Source organism: Ambystoma mexicanum, chromosome 1q, assembly GCF_040938575.1.
Source record: "Ambystoma mexicanum isolate Mex_15411 chromosome 1q, UKY_AmexF1_1, whole genome shotgun sequence".
NCBI lineage: Eukaryota > Metazoa > Chordata > Amphibia > Caudata > Ambystomatidae > Ambystoma > Ambystoma mexicanum.
The window spans coordinates 282,489,201-282,506,556 of record NC_090922.1 but is presented as its reverse complement, the minus strand read 5'-3'; positions in this window follow the sequence as shown (position 1 = coordinate 282,506,556).

Genomic DNA, 17,356 nt, shown 5'->3' with positions numbered 1-17,356 from the left:
AGCTATATTCTCTTCCAAAAAAAGAGTCCTACAATAAACGTATCGAACTAGCCCAATCCAACACCAAGGAGCTATTCAAAATCCTTAAGGAACTAGAATCCCCCACCACCCCACCAGAAACCTGTCCCAAAGACAGTATCTGGGGTGCCAACATTCAAAAGGCCCTCCTGGGTAAGTTTGCTACCCTCCAAACCAAAATTAATGAGAAAGAAACAGCCTGCAGTCTAATCGTTCATATAACATTACTAAGGATAACCCCAAAACTAACACTGAATCTCTGCAACCATTTTGCTTTTCACCTCTCTCTGTCTTGGAAGTTGAACACTTCATCAACACCCTCAAACCTTCCAACTGTCAAGGGGACCTCTGCCCTGCCACCATCATTAAGTGGGCCTCACATAACTTAGCCCCCTTCATCACTACCCTTATGAACTCTTCATTCAGTTCTGGGATCGTCCCTAACAACCTCAAGGATGCTTCGGTCATTCCACTCCTAAAAGAAACACCTTGGACGCCAACATACCCACTAACTACTGGCCGATCACCACGGTCCCTTTTCTTCTTAAAATCCTTGATCGTGCAGCATACCTGCAGATCCAAGAGTACTTGGAAACAATCTCCTAGGACTAAGGTAATCTGGATTCCGACCACGCTATGGCACCAAAACCGCTCTTCTTGACCTCAAAACCCAGATTGAGGACCTAAAGGACAAGTGCAAACTTGCCCTATTACTCCTTCTAGATCTCTCTGCGGCTTTTGATTTAGTAAACCATCAAATCCTATGCCGTCACCTGAAAACTGCTGCCCACTTCTCAGACAAAGCTACTGCCTGGATCACCTCATTCCTTGACAATAGATCCATGAGGGTCTGCTATCCCACTGCCACCGCTGAACCCTCTCCTGTCACTTGTGGAGTCCCCCAAGGATCATGTGTTTCCCCAACACTCTACAATGTTTTCACAAAACCCCTCTTTGACATCTTGATCTATTGGGCGTCACGAATACTAACTACGCTGACGATACCCAAATACTCATCCCCATCACAGGAGATCACAAAACTGACTCCCTAGCCATCAAGGGCAAAAGAAAGCCACGCCAAAAGAACAAATAAAATCACCCCTGATTGTTAACATCTCTTGTAAACAACTATCAAAAGCTCAAATAGATACATTGAGCCTTGCCATTTGCTTTATACCGACAAATTCAACCAACTTGTTTGAAGAAGAAGTGAACTTGTTTAAGCTAATACGCAAAATGGAGTTAAAGATCTTCTTCGATAACCTCGGAGAGACGACCACACCTAAAGAACATGATTACCTCGAGATGAGAAATAAGAGTGCGTTCCACCCACAAATTAACAATCCGCTGGTCAATTTGTTTAAAATGAAAACTACAAAAGATTTAAGATGGATTAAATATGATGGACCCATGAAACAAAACATACGTAGACATCAACTCAAAATAATCAGAGATCTTGCCGAGGATATCTCTTTAACTATCAAACAAGCCGATAAAGGAGGAGCCTTACTACTAATGGACACTAACTTTTACAATGCTGGTTGTTTTAGATTATTGGAAGACAGACAAACATTTCTCCCATTGGATAACAATCCGACTAACAATATATTTATTGGAATAAAACAGGTGGTGGATAAAGCAAACTCAATGGATTGGATATCCGATAAAACTGAAGAATATTTGATCAAAGCCAACCCTATGATTCCAGTTTTCTATGGATTACCGAAAATTCATAAAGACTTAAACAACCAACCCTTCAGACCAATCGTAGCAGGTACCAACTGGATTTTCCAACCTTTGGCTGTCTATCTAGACACTGCACTCCAACCACTGGTGCAGACAATACCGACATACCTGAAAGATACAACACACTTCCTACAGACAATAAACTCACTTAAGATCGAATTTCCAGATCCTCTAGTGTTCTCTATGGACGTAAGTAGCCTATATACTTCGATTCCACATAATGAAGGAATAGCTGCCTTAGAATGGTTTCTTCTAAGAAATGATTCAACACTTTAAAGATTTCTTTTAACTACTCCACTGCGTCACACGCGCATGCGCGTATGACGTCATGATGTGTATTTAAGTCGCCTGAGCGTTGCGAAGGGAATCTGATGTCCTCCCCGGATCTCCTGATTCCTTTGGCAACTCTGGAAGCTGCAGGTAATTTTTTGTTACTTTTGGTACATAGCTCTAAGGAGCTCTTATGACTCTATCTTGGTACATAGCTCTAAGGAGCTCTTATGACTCTATCTACCTTTTAATAACTAGCCTTTATCTTGACTAGTTTACTTACTTTTTGCAGATTTATCGCTGAACCCTGCCCTGCACTGGAGTTTGGCCGAGCTATCCTAGCTTGTCTTTCAGACTGCCCCTACTGGACTCTGCATTTCTGCTTGAAACACCCTGCATTTCCGAGTGAGTCCTAGAATCACCCTTTTATGATTCCTAGATAATTAAAAAAAGTTTGATTCAGCTAACTATTACATGACTCCTTACTTTTGTAGAGAATCTAGTGCCCTGAATTCCTTGAGCACCGTCATCCTGTGTTCCAAGATCTTGAAGATTTCTCTTACACTTCATGAATCACAGATATATCACAAGGTTAGCATTTCGAACTTTCCTCAGACTTCACTTTCCAGAGTCGATTTATATACCTTCCATAGTTGATTCTTATAATCTCTATTCCCAAAAAAAACCCATCGCTGCAGTTATTGGTATTACCATTAATGTGATTTTTCCTTTTACGATGCTGTTAGACAGTTTTCCATCACTATTAAAGTTGTCCAATAAATAGACAGGGATCCCTACTTCACCGCACTAGTCGTGCATTTTGGCATTTACTAACTCCGTTCTAGTGGGATTGAATTTCCCTATTACACTGATGTTGGTCTTCAGTCTTTAACTGAGGTTTTTTGAAGATAATATCTCATAGTACACGGGTATGTTTCACCTAAGGCTGTTGTGTATAAAACTGTTTTTTTAAAAATGTTTTGAATGTAAAACTTTTTTAATGTAAATATTGTGTATATATATTGTTTTCCAGAATTTGTTCTTGCCCCTGATGAAGAGTATTACCACTCGAAACGCGTTGGGCCCTCCACAGCTCCACCATCATGAATAAAACAAAGATTTATTCTTGTGATCAAAATTGACTGAACGATCATTATTACAAAAGTGTTCGTTTACTAATAGATGTAATTTACTTAAATATGACATATTCAAAATTTTAATTGTTGGTCTGGTATTCCAGACATACAAAAGTGTGCAGGGGACATGAGTTCCCAAATTGGGAACTCGTTTGATTTTTTAGTCCCTAGCCATCAATGCCATTTATCAAGTCATTCAGGCCTGGATGGCTCAGCATGAATTGTGCTTAAACAAGGAAAAGACCAAGCTTCTCATCCTTGGTTCACACCAAAGACTGAGTAAGCTTGACCCAGCGTTTAATTCCTTCACTATTGATGGCAACACTATTAAAGTTGCTAAGGATACTAAAACACTTGGCATCTACATTGACTCCACACTCTCTCTATCTAGACAAACTAATGCAGTATCCTCTGCAGCAGCTTACACATGTAAGCTCATCACAGCATGCCGCCCCTTCCTCTCACCAGCCAACTGCACCACACTAGCCAGGACCTTGGTCCTTTCCAAAATTGATTACTGCAACACCCTTTATCTGGGTACCAACCAATGCAATCTAAAAAAAACTAGAAATCATCCAAAACAATGCAATTAGAGCAGCCCTCAGACTTCCTAGGAACCTGTACATCTCAGATTCCAGACGGAATCTTCTGTCTCCCAAAGAGTCTCTCTTAAAGCATTGGCGTTTATACACAAAAGCCTCGCCAACCAAGCCCCCAGCTATTTAGCCAGTAGATTTTCTCGACACACCACCTCCAGACCACTCAGAAGCGCCCAAACTAACTGCCTTGATATCCCACGCTTCAACCTCCAAAGATCCGGCAGACGTATCTTCCCAGTCCTGGGAGCCAAGCTATGGAACTCGCCACCTAACCCCCTGAGAGCTGAAACCTCCTTCCCACTCATCAAACGCAAAGCCAAAGCTTGACTGTCCATCCACGACCTACCTTGACACTACCTTAGAGTCAGCAGCTACAGCATTTACTGCCCACTCCCTTAACCTGTCTAACCCACACTTGTATATTGCCTGCATTACTTGTGTATATCTGTATATTTAAATCATATGTTTGTATATTTGTTGTATATATAATGACTTTGCCCTTGTTTTTATTATGCCTGTAACCAAGTGATGGGCCCTGTTGCCCTTGGGCCTGGTGCGCTTTATAAATAAAATAAATACAAATACAAATTCAAATGTTATTCGCCTGAAACTGCGTAACTACTGCTTTGGGGCACTTATATACGCTGATGACACTGCACTACTTTACCGTACCCCTTAGGTTTATGCCAAGCCCTCATTAACTGTGACAAGTATTTCAGCACCCATGGCATTAAGCTGAATATGTCAAAAACTAAAGGGGTGGTGTTTGGTAAACACAGAAATCATTATTCTTGGTCCCGAAAGGAGATGCAGATCACGATGGTTGAATGCTATTCATGTTTGGGTGTGCTTTTCTCTTAAGATGGAAAATGGTCAAAACACATTAAAAGGAAATGCGACAAAACGATCAGATGGGCTAGTGGGTCTTCTTTGATTATTTTTATATGTATGGGTCCCGTTTGTTTGACAAATATCTCAGTCTGTATAAGGCTAAGTTGGGCACTCCACTGCTTTATCTGAGTGAGATCTGGGGACATTTCGATTGTTCCGAGATTGAGTTATACAAAACAAATATCCTGAATAAACTATTATGTTTACCGCAAAGCACGCTGAACTGCGTGTTTCTCTTCCAAGCATTGCATCACATATGAAAAAAGTAATGGAGAAAATAGAAAGGTCCCCCTATTAAAAAAATACGTTTGGTATAGGGAAGGTAATAAACTACCATCCGGCTGGGTGCTCCATAATTTGAATATTATTGAGTACTCCTCTGTCTAAGCTCAAAAAACGTGTAAAGCAGAACGCTTGAGTCAGGATAAAGATATATGCAGTCAAAAAGTGAATATTGTATCTTCATTGAAACTCTATGCTAGTTACCACGTAAACACAGCGCATGGACAGCACATGGATGTGAAATGTGTGATATAAATTATGCTGAGTGCAGAAGATTGGTGCTAATGACCAGGCTGAATTTGTTCCTTTAAATGAGAGAGGAAAGTGGGACAGGTCTGTGTGTGATAAGACATTTCTATGTAACACAGGTGCTGTTGAGAATCTCACATATTTTTACTGTTTTGTAGAACATGTTCTGATATACGAAAAAAAAATGTAAATCTACTATTTTAGGAATTTTAATATCAGGTTTTATTGTGACATGTTATTTTGTGTACATAATTGTAATGACATACATTTTATCCACAGTGCATATGAATTTGTGAAGATGGCTCGTTAGATTTGTTGAACTGTCCCCAGCTTCTTTATCGCTTGTATATTCTTATAAAGGAGTTTTTTTTTCTCCAATATGCTGCATGTTTGTGTTCTGATTAATCTTAGCATTTGAGGTTGCTGTGTTTGTTTATGACTGTCCTATGCGTGTTAATATCTGTTAATGGAGTCATCCTTGTCAATAAAGTTTACTTACATAGAAAAACATTGAATCTGTTAATGGAGTAAACCGATTCTATAAAGATTACTTACATAGAAAAACATTGGCTGTTATGCATAATCATGCTATTATGGCTGCCTGCTACTTGTTTGCCAGCAGTGTCATGCTCAGAACCCTCCCAGTTGACTTTCTCCTCTAGGCAAGGTCCTCTCTACATGATGGCAGTGGGCTTCCATAATGCACCATGCAGACTGACCAGCGGCATCCATGCCTGCCACAGAAAAGTCTGCACCGCTCATTTATGTAACATAGGTCTAAAAGTCAGTCAAATCCATCATGTGGGCAGATACAATATTATATGCCATGTAATGGAATGATAACTCTCAAGTATTCTGTCTTTTGCACCTTGTATGCTATGGTATTTGGCTCCAGTTGCAAGTATTAGTATCATGTACCCAAGTCATTCTCTCCCCTGATGTTCAGCTCTGATATTTTAAGATATTCTCATGCCCGCCATAAATTCAGATGCCCCCCCACACAGCTTCTTTTTATTTCTCTCTCTCTCTCTCTCTCTCACACACACACACACACACACACACACTCACCACACATATCCGGCTCACTCACAAAGCTGGTTCGCAAAGGTATGCCAAACACTGAAAAAGGTCACCGGACTTTACATCTTCAGATGATTTCTGGGGGGTACTACATTTAAAGTAAAAACAATACAAAACAAGCAGGTTTTCTTTTTTTTGTGAAAACGGAATATACATCCTGGAAATGTTTTTTTTAAGTTAAAAAAATGTAGCGCACAACACACTCACAAAATAAAACAACAACAGCAGACTCTTCATCTATATATAATGTGAGGTGACAGAGATGGATGGAGGGATCCACGGGGACTCTGCGGTTTATAGGAGACAATTTAATACGGTGAAGCAGTGGAGATAAATTGCACGCAGCTAGCTGACTCTGCCGTTCCCGTGCATGGGTCTGTGTCCTTCATGTAGGCATATTAGTAAAGTGAGTCATTTTTTTTGTTTTGTTTTTTTTTACCAATGAGACCCCGAGATGAACTGATGACTTAATGGTACTAGCCTATAAGATGTAAAGACGTATAACAATATAGTCTTAGCCCAGACCCCGGATAATTAAATGCATTCGTTTAAAAAGTAAAGACCGGTCGCAAACATGTAAAATTGCAGCTCACTGACATTTTTGAACAATATAGCCTAGAGCAGATCCGAGAAGTCATTTTAGCCCTCTTATAGCGAAAACATAAGGTATTTGGGAAGCAAAGTCGCTATTAGCCAGGTATGTGGCTGAGAGAATGTTCGCAACCCCTGCAACGATCTCTCTGAGAACTCATGGCCTGCACATGACATAGCTAGGCAATGGCAAAGACCCCCACAATTCAACTTGTAAACTTGGTATACTTATTGTATTGGAGTGTTTTATTTGGCATGCTCCCATGGACCTGGACGTTTGAACTATTTAGGAAATTGAGTACTTTGAACTGGTGTTTACAACGGTGTCCGCTTGCAGCCCTTGCTTGCCTAGGGCATGCAGCTTATTGGGTCTGATGTGGTGAACGATTTGAAGGACTGCAATGAATTAAAAACATGTATGCATGTTTGGCAAACACAAATTATAGAAATAAACAATGTAGTTTAAAAGGAAAAGGGGGTTATGTTGTTATGATTTTCTCCTATAGTATAAAACGTTAAAATGCATGCACATTATCTGCTGAATATGAACATTCATAAGTCTGTTAAATGTAGAAATGCAGAAAAAAAACACAATCCACTTTATTTTCTTTAGATCACTACTGCATGCACTCTCCTGTTTCTTAAGAATATTATAAAACAGAGCTCTCAAATTATGTTCCATAAGTCCTGGCACTAGCATCACATTCCATTTTGTGTTTCTGTAAATCAGAGGTCTGCAACCTGAAACTTGTGGTTCTTGAGGTGTTTTGTACTTTGACTCCCATTATCCCATTATCCCACACCATCCACAATGCTGTCTAAGTTTGATGGGAATTACAATATAAAGCATCTGGAGATTCAAACGACGTGATCCCCTGTGGTTATTATAAATGCAGAACCATACGTACCAGAATGACATCTCATGGGAACCTGAAAGCCAGGACTAATGTATTACTATATACCTGAAATGGCACAACTTGATATCTCTGCAGACTATGCTAACCATGGCTGTAGTTCATTCAACAAACAACCCTGAAGAACTTAGTCACATATGTGTATTGATTGTGTGACTCAATTCTAGACCCGGACAAATAAGCAATTCTCGCAGCCTACGGTATGTATTGCTCACACCACTAGCGTGGACACAGGCCGTAGGCACGGCCAAACATCCATGCATGATAGAACAGCTTTACGGCTAAGGACATTCGGCCTAGTTTCACTCATAGCTGTCCAGACAAAACACCTGACGTACCACAACATCTTTGCCACTAGCATACAGCGACCAACACCAGGTTTAGCTGGCCTCACATAGACTCTCCCAACAACAGCAATCTATCTCTATCCTCAAGAGCACCCAACCACGTGTCCGATCTCTACTGGGCTGCTTAGTCGAGCACTGCCAGCCACCCAAGTCTTAGAATGGGAAACATGCACACACGCATCTAAGCTAATCCTCTAGAATCGCTAACCACATTGACTACTGTCACCAAGGGCGTTCAACCAAGGAAAAAGCACATTGAGGCCACACAAGTGGGGAAAGAGTGCTATATAAATAACAAAATACAATACAATACATGCAAGTGTCTTGCTACTAACGACAACATGCATTTTAAATTCACAAGTCAAAATATGGCCAGTCAAGGCCTCCTGCTTGGGGTTGAGATGGGAAATATACTTTCTTTTTTTGTTTTCGTTTATCTGTAGGGTCTTTCTTCTGAGGCTCACAGTAATTTCCTTCCTAGCAGAGGACTACAGGTAAGAAAGCACACTTTACATGGATGTACAGCCCCGATGCTTACTTGTATATTGTAGAGTGAACATTTAGGTCCCGATTAATAGAATGTTTTGCGTGTAGCTATGAAGTGTAAAATTGCACTTTGCTGCATGCAAAATTCATGTTGTTGATTCATGGATCGGCCTTGGCGTGGGTCTCCACTCACTTTGCATGGGCCATTACCTTCTTTGAGTGACGCTAAGCTCTTGGTGCTACACATTGCACAAAGTGCAGGAAGGGCCAGTGCAAAGAAACAGATAGGGGCGGAACATGCATATTCTCCATTCTTTGAGCCAACATGAGAAAGAACAAGGAATAACGTTGGCAGGTTTCGAGCGTGCCGCGTATATAAACAACATGCCCAGTGAAGCGCAAATAAAACCCAATTCATGGATTACTAACCACAACTTCCCAGAGTGAAAAGGCACATGCAAACCTTGTGATCTCACTGCCACATGATACAAGACACAATGCACAAAGCACAAATGCCACCTATAAAAACATGCAATGCACAACATTACAAAATGGCACTTCCAGGATGAATCCCGCTGTAGTGGCAGCGATTGTACATGTAAGTGGACGAAAGGGGAGGAGGAGGTTGGTGAGGGGCAGGATTTTCCATCTTTGCACAGCGCTTTTTGGGATGCCAGATGGGAGGGAGACCTTGCATCACACACCATATGCTCCCACCCACTCACATCCCTAGAGAAGGTGACAGCAATACCATTTTTGGTGACAGGCTCATTCCAGCACACCTCAGCCATTGTTAGGGGCATATCACAGGCCACTCAACCCAGGTGCCTACACCAGGTCTTCCACTGCATAACATCACGATTGCGCAGGCACATATACATGCCACACATACCACAGGCAAGACAGAGAGTGTGCCAGATGTTTTATGCAATAGCACACTTACAAGAGATTCTGGGAGGCATTGATTGAATGCACGAGTGACTGAGCGCATGCACCACCACCAGAAGCATTGGCATGCAATCGATGCACAGGTCATCTGTGAAGCAAAGGGAGGTATCATGCATGTGAATCCAAATGTTCCCAGAAGCACACATGATAGCTTCATTTACTGCTGTTCTCCACTATACCAGGCCCTTGCAAGGGGATCCTTTGGCAACACTTGGCCCATTGGTGAGTATTAACTATCATGCACATGCAAGCAGTAACATGAAACACAGAATATCAGCCCATGACAATCGCTGCCAATAACAACCATACCCACAATTGCAGGGGACAGTGACTACCCACTCTCACCATTCCTGCTCACGTCATTCAGGAATCCAGCCACTCTGGCTGAAGTAAGGTATAACGCAGCACACTTAGCCACTAGGGGCATAGTGGGGAACCCATCCGGGGTGCTCAATTCATGCTTCCGCTCCCTTGACCACTCTGGAGGTGTATTGCTATATGTCTCACCAGCAAGATCATCGTAGCATCTTGTGTCCTGCACAATGTTGCCACACAGCATGGCATAACAGTATGATATGATATGATATGGCATTTGTAACGTGCCTATACACAGGTGTTTCACAGTAGAGTTGCAGGAGGGACATCACCCTGAGCCACAGGCAATACCCATCCCTGTGGCAGACCAAAGGATACAGGGACAGGGTGAACACAATCAGGTTGTGCAAACCTATTTCATCTGAACAGCAGCCCCTGTAGAACACACAGAGTGAAGTCACATCCCTTGTGCAATTCAATGATGAATTGGGGCTAATCCACCTTACCCATAAGTAAATCCTGAGAATGTGTGTCTGGGAGACGCAAATTATATGTGTGTCCATAGCCATCAACTCAAGTGCACACACCACTGACACAGTCATAGCAAGTGGAAACAACCATACACTTGTCGCTCACACAAAAGCACACACTACAATCAATGAAATGTCATTCTACTTTCACATGCTCACCACCAACAATTGTGTACTCGGAATTCCAACAACACACATGAGAACCCAAGTGGAAAGGCACAGCATAATGCACTGTGAGGGATCAAGAGTAAGACTCGGACACAGTGGCATTATCATTGTTTATCAAAGACTTGATTTATCAAAAGAAAAAGGGGGTTGGGGAAATCCTACTTATCCTGGACTCTAAGAGGGGTTTTCCTGCCTCAACAAAACTAAGGAACATCTGTGTCAAGATATCTAAAGCAAAAAGAGTTCTCTGTCCTGTGTCCAAAATCGTAAGTTCACCCTCACACACTGAGCTCAATGTAACGTGAAATGGGGAATGTCTCTTAGCTGAACACCTGCAGCGTCCTTCCAAAGTTCCAAATATAATGTTTCTAAGGTGGAGAAAAGAAAATTTAACAAAGTCCCACTGGAGAAAGTCCTTCCCTTTCCCTAGAGCAGGGGTCCCCAACCTTCTGTGCGCAATGAGCAAAAAGTGTATATCAAATAAAATGGTGAGCAACATCCATTTTTCGTCAGAACATATCAGCGCACAGTTGGCGGACAAATGATTGCAACACAAATTAGAAATGTGGACATTGGGGCTCATTACGAGTTTGATGGCATCTCAACTGTACCGCTACTGCCACTTGGTCTGGTGGTATCACTGCCAGATTCCAAGTGATAGTTTGGCTGTGTTAGTCCCCACTGATGGAGTCCATAGGACCCCAGGATGGATTTCGGCAGTATTTGATTGATAGAAAAATAGTCTGCTATAATTTACATTGTATTGGGGTCTGTGAAGAATCTGTGGATGTTGCCCCTTCTCCCCTAGGGGAGACCATTTCCATCGGGCCAAGGCGATGAATCCTCACTACAATAGTTCCCCTGAGGTTCGTGAACAGGAAGAGGATCACATGGGGGAAGAAACCCCTCATGGGACTAGTGATGACCCACCCTTGAGAATGCGGTATCCCCGCCAATCGCCAGACACTAGCCCCCCCCCCTATAACCCTAAGAACAAACCCTTCCATAATAGGCTCATGAGAGATAGACGCCCTGCCATTTCCCAAGAAAGTACTGGGTCTATGAAGAGCACAACCGACCCAGGGGAGATCAAGGGTAGAAATACTGAGATGAGGAAGAATGGGGAAGAGTTGAAATATATACTATTTACAACCACTGAGATGAAGAAGATGCATGGAGAAATTTAGAGTGCCCAGCGGAACCAACATGAGTATTCCAGACAACCTGGAATACGTACTGGGATGAAGAGGAGGAGCGGGGGCAGTAAGAGTACTCCTAAGGACCACAATGAGTGGTCTTGTTGTAGCTGGCTGCTCATTGGTCAATGTAGAGTAGAAAAGGAAGAGAGACTTAGGAAGAAGTTGTCTAGTCCTCCATGGAGCAGCTGCAGGAGTTGGCAGGGTACAGGAAGGTGCAAGAAAGCACACCAGGATGCCAAGAGGGGAGCTGGAAGGCCCAGGGCCAGTCCAGAGTGGATGGACCAAAAGGCGAGCTAGCAGAGAGAAGCTCCCAGTGTTCCTGAAGACTGGGAAGCGTGTGAAGGGAAGGCTGCACTGCTCATGGAAAGATTGACACTGCAGTGTTCCTGGGCAGAACAGAGCCCACTACAAGGCTCCCTAGTGGTAGGGGGAGTGCTCAGGGTGGCTGGTGGGAAACTAAGATGCTGCAGTCAGCATCTTCATAGTCACAGGGCCTGGCAGGCACGTGAACCAGGTCTGTCTCGCAACAAGAGAATCTTAAGGGTCTGGGAACCACCAAACGAAAGCAACATGAGTCCTTCTCCTTGTGGCATTACTTGGGAGGAAGGGCTCAGAGTACCTGCACACAAAGAAGAGGAGTCCTCTTCCTCGTGGTGGTATTGGGAGAAGAGGGCTCCCAGTTCCTGACCATGAAGAGTGGTCTGGGACCCAATCCCGTGACAAGAGGGGAAGCCACAGAGCAATTTACTAAGGACCATACCTGACAGGGAAGTGAACCAAGTTGGCTCCAGCGGAAAGAGAGAGAAACAGAGATCTGGGACCTACAAGAGAAGGAACCAGGGTAAGGGAATCATTGCCCCTGGTTGTGTTGCAAGAAATTGAGAATTGCCAAGAGAAGGAACCAGGACAAGGGAGTCATTGAGCATGGCTGTTGCAACGTTTGTGTAACAGAGAAATATCTAAGAACTTTATGGAACTTTGTTTTACATTTAAGAACTTTGGGTTTGGAACCTTTGTTATTTGGAATTGTTGTTTGGATCTACAACCTATTCTTCTGAATTAAGAAGACATTTTGTTTTTTATAGTTCAGTCAATAGTGTGAGGGCTGGATATAGGCTATGGACTTGTGATAGTGGACTATTGACTTTAGACAAAAAAATACTGACAGTTTCCTTAGTTTTGTTTGAGGTAGAGAACCCCATCTCAGCTTTAGGGAAAGGCAGGAGTTTCCCAAGTCCCCCAACCTTTCTAATTTGAATAAAGGTGTATGCCAATCAACATGAGGCCGCTGTGTCTGAATCCAACTTCTACACCCTTACAGGTCACTAAGGGTTTATTAAGTCTTATCCAACGGTGTTACGCAGACATCTCAGCATCTGTCCGATATACAAGATTGCAGAATTATACATTGTTTACCTAACACCAATAAAGGTGAAAAGCAGCAATGTCAGTTTGCCCTGATGTATTCCTTTTGGATGTTAGTTCTAGTACTTCTCTTTGAAAAGTTAATCCACTCTCTCTGAAGGGTGCATTTTATAGCATGCTTCCTTATATAGAAGACACAGCTATTTTGGACTTGCCCCGAGGCGGTCTCCAACAGGGCCTGCTAAACACAAGTTACTATTTTGGGAACTATAGTTTGAAATTAAATATGACAACAACAAAAATGTTGGTGTTCAGGAAAAGGGTGACATCTTGTAGCTAGTTTTTAAGTGAATGTAGAGATGAAGGGGCAGTCACATTTTTATTTGAGCCTACTCTTCTCAAAGAGCAGTGCTTGCGTCAATCCTTTTAAGTAGACGGTTGAAAAGGCATCATTAAGGATTAAAGGGCTTTTTACATTGTTATTTCAAGTTTGGGGCATTCTGACTGGAAAAGTGCCTGGATGTATATAATGCAAAGGTCTGTTCCATGATTTTTATGGCAGCACAATCTAGGATGGTTCAAACTGCCATGTCCCGGAGGAGTTGCAAAATAAATTCCTGTGCCAAATAGCAGGCATCCCTGCAGATACACCTGGTAGCGTCTTATGAACTGAATTGGGGGTGTTCAATTTGAAAGTGTTGGGCCAGTTAAGATTTGTTACTTATTTTTAAAAGCACATCTGGGATTGTCTGCTAATCATAAAGTGAATTTCAGTGCAAGTTCTATTGTAGCCTTCCCTGGTAGAGAAAGCTATTTAAGGTTATGGGCAGTTGTAAGGCACTGTCCATTTGGATAGGGATGGGCTAGAACTAAATTTAGCACATTAAGTAACCTCAAAATAGCTCCAAAAGCAAGAGCTTGTCCAATGGAAAAAAGAGGATGTCCAAATATAATAGGCTGCCCTCTTTAGCCTTATATACAGACTTGCGTACACGTATATGATTGCAAGGAGGAATCTGTGAAATAAGATACCCTGAAGGCAGGAGGATGGTGGTAATGGTACGTTTAAATGTACCCACTCTTCAACAAATTGAGAAGATGTGCAGGCGAAAGCACAAAATGTGCTTGCAAAATAGGAGTCGAAGATTTGGTTCATTTTTTTGTTAATTTGTCGTTGTTTCTCTGTTTTGCACAAGCGTGGAATGCATGGAAGCTGTGTTTTATATAGTTAATTGTAATGATCAGGCTTTTATATATAGCATGTTTGAATATGTTAACGTTGCTTTTTTATTTTGGGCTTGCTCTGTGTGAATTGTATGAAAAATATGATGCACGTTTTTTAAATATTGCTAATGGAGAAATACAATTAAATATTAATGGAGTACTACAGGTCATTATATGGTAGGCTTTAAAGAACACTTCATTGGGGCTTTGGAGGTTACCTCTAAAAATTATTTGTGAATGTTATGGCAAATGGTGTGTTTTAAAGCTCCAGTGGGATGTTACATTGGAGAACTGGTTTCTGTTTCTTTTCTCTGCCCAAAAGGGATTTTACACAAGACTTAGTGGCAAACAATGGTCAAAACTTTTAGCATTTGATGACCACTTCATGGAGGGGTGGAGTGGTGTAACTAAGTATTTGGATTAATTAATTGGCTTGTTAGTATAAACATATTAACAGTAATTTAATAGGATTTGAAGATTTGAATGTAGGGCAAATTAATTATGAAAAATGTGGCATGCATTTACCTTATCTGCCCATTACCCATGTGTCAGATGGGCAGAGTATCAAACGATGACCAATTTTCCACTAAGACACTATGTAATAATAAATATAGGTGACACCAACATTTATATTGCAGATACATTTGCATGGTGGCAACAAACACAAATCTTGCATGCAAAAAAGTAAGCCAGCTGGAACCATAGCAGACTCATTGGTCAACATTATTGCACAGTCCAGGACTCTGTCCTGGCTACAGTGCTACTCGGGTCTCATTCCTTCAGCACCTCCTTCTAGGCCTTCACATCATGGCCCAGAGCAACTAGCGAGCAACAATTTAGGGTGCAGCGAGCAACATGTTGCTCCCGAGCTACACATTGGGTATCCCTGCCCTAGAGTCTTTCTTGTTATTTAAAGTGACACCTCATATATTCCACAATCTCCAATGGGATGGCTCTTCCCTTGAGTTTTCTCCATTCAGACAACACTTTAGAGTTCTTTCTCTGGACCCCTGATGCCTTTTTCAGAAAGGGGTATGGTGGTTCCCTTTTGGTCCACAATTCATAAAGGAGGGGTTCTTCCCCTGTTTTCTCAGGACTTCCTGGGGGTCTCTTCCCCATTTCTCCAATCCCTGGTTTACTCTCCTGACAGGGTTTTATTTTCCTACTTAAGTGCAGGTCCCAGACTCGCTCTATGCCTGGTTTACTCTGCTGTCAGGGTTTTTTGCCTGTTCACTTGCAGGCGAGTCGCAGACTCGCTGAGTGCCTGGTTTACTCTTCTGCCAGGGTCTATTGAGTCCTCTCAATATCTGAGTACAAATCCCAGGTTCACACTCTTCATTAGCATTCACTCGCTTCTATATCCAGGTAATTATATCTTTCATACATCTGGCAGCAAGCTCTTCCCCAACTATGTTAAATGTCCCAGTTCCCTTGTGTGGGTTTTTGCACTTTACTAATAGCATGCAGCATTCGCTCTGAAGTGTCCCGGAATCCCAATCTCCTTCTCTGAGCGTACCAGTCTTCTTTGGCAGCTCCATCATCCTTTGCATCTCACCTTTTCTTCCAGTGGCCATCTGCTGCCTGGGAGTGCATTTAGCTGGCTTCTGAGTTCCCACCAGGCCTTCTTCGCTCGGCAGCTCCTGCTGTTCAGGGTGGCAGCATGGCAAACACTCTTCTGCCTGAAGTCCTTGGACGCCGCACTCGCCAGCTTCTTTGCTCCAGTCTGCATCTCGCTTTCCTTCCGTGTCCCAACCAGCGTGAGGAGGACTGACTCTCTCGTCTGTTCAAGTGTTCCATATTTGAATGTGCTGGCACTTGTTAACATCTTCCAATGATTAGAACCTGGCATTGGTTTGACCCTTCTAGTGATCTTCATCAATCCATCTCTCTTCCAAGTCTCAGTTTTATAAAAGGAGGGGGGTGTACATAAGTCTCAGTGCTCGTTGTTTTAGTATTATTGAAGGGAGGGGATGTACATAATTCCCAACACGTACTGCCTTAGTGTTATTAAAAGGAAGGGGTGTAGGTAAATCTCAGCATTTCTTAAAATCCTCCAACAACTTGAACGCAGTGTGGGTTTGTCGCTTCTAGTGATCTTAATTCCTCCATCTTTCTTTCTCATCTAAGCATTAAAGGGGGAGGTATGCATATACGGTTGGTGACCAGTAAACAAAGGAGATTCTGTATCCACCCTACAGTATGACATACAAGAATGGGGAAAACACACATGGTTTGTTATTAAGTCCTCATGAAACAGGGGGATACCATTGTTGACCTAGAGAGTCTATCATATTCCTATGAGAGTTGTCTTCCCCTCATGTGTCCTCCCTCAGATAGCCTCCCCCAGGGTCAGGATCAGGTGGCTTCTGCCTTTGCCTGGCTATATGAGGAGAAACTTTCACTTGGAAAGGAATGACGACAATGCTAGATTCATCAAACAACCCTAGGAGTGTCTCACTCTAATATACAGGTGGAGTGGCTACTCCATTCCCTGCCAACAATACAGTTAATAAAACAAATCTATATTTAAATAGTCATACAGACTGATAAAAGTTCAAGTTCAGTTCAAGAAAGATGCCCATCTCACCTCAGCTTTTTTCCCTTGAGTGTATTCTGCAGCTGTCTTCAGTCATGTAGCAATGCATTATTCTACAGGTGCTGAAACCAACATGGACTGCCAATGTGTGGCGTGCAGGCATTTCACAGCCCTGTGCCCTTGCATCGCATAAACCATCTCCCCTAGCAGAATGACTCAGAAGAAATGAAAACACAGGCAGTACATGTAAAATATCCCTAAACACAATAACATTGTACCTTTTGCCCCCCTGAGTGCCCTGTAACAACTGCAAGCATGACTTGCCAGCCTCCAATCTCCAAGCCTCCCACCACACCCATGGAGCTGGACCTGCTAACCTAAGGTCTATGCTCTGAAAAACACCCCACACATTGATAGTATCCCCCACAACACCATCACCATGTGCCTCCCTGAGTGCCATGC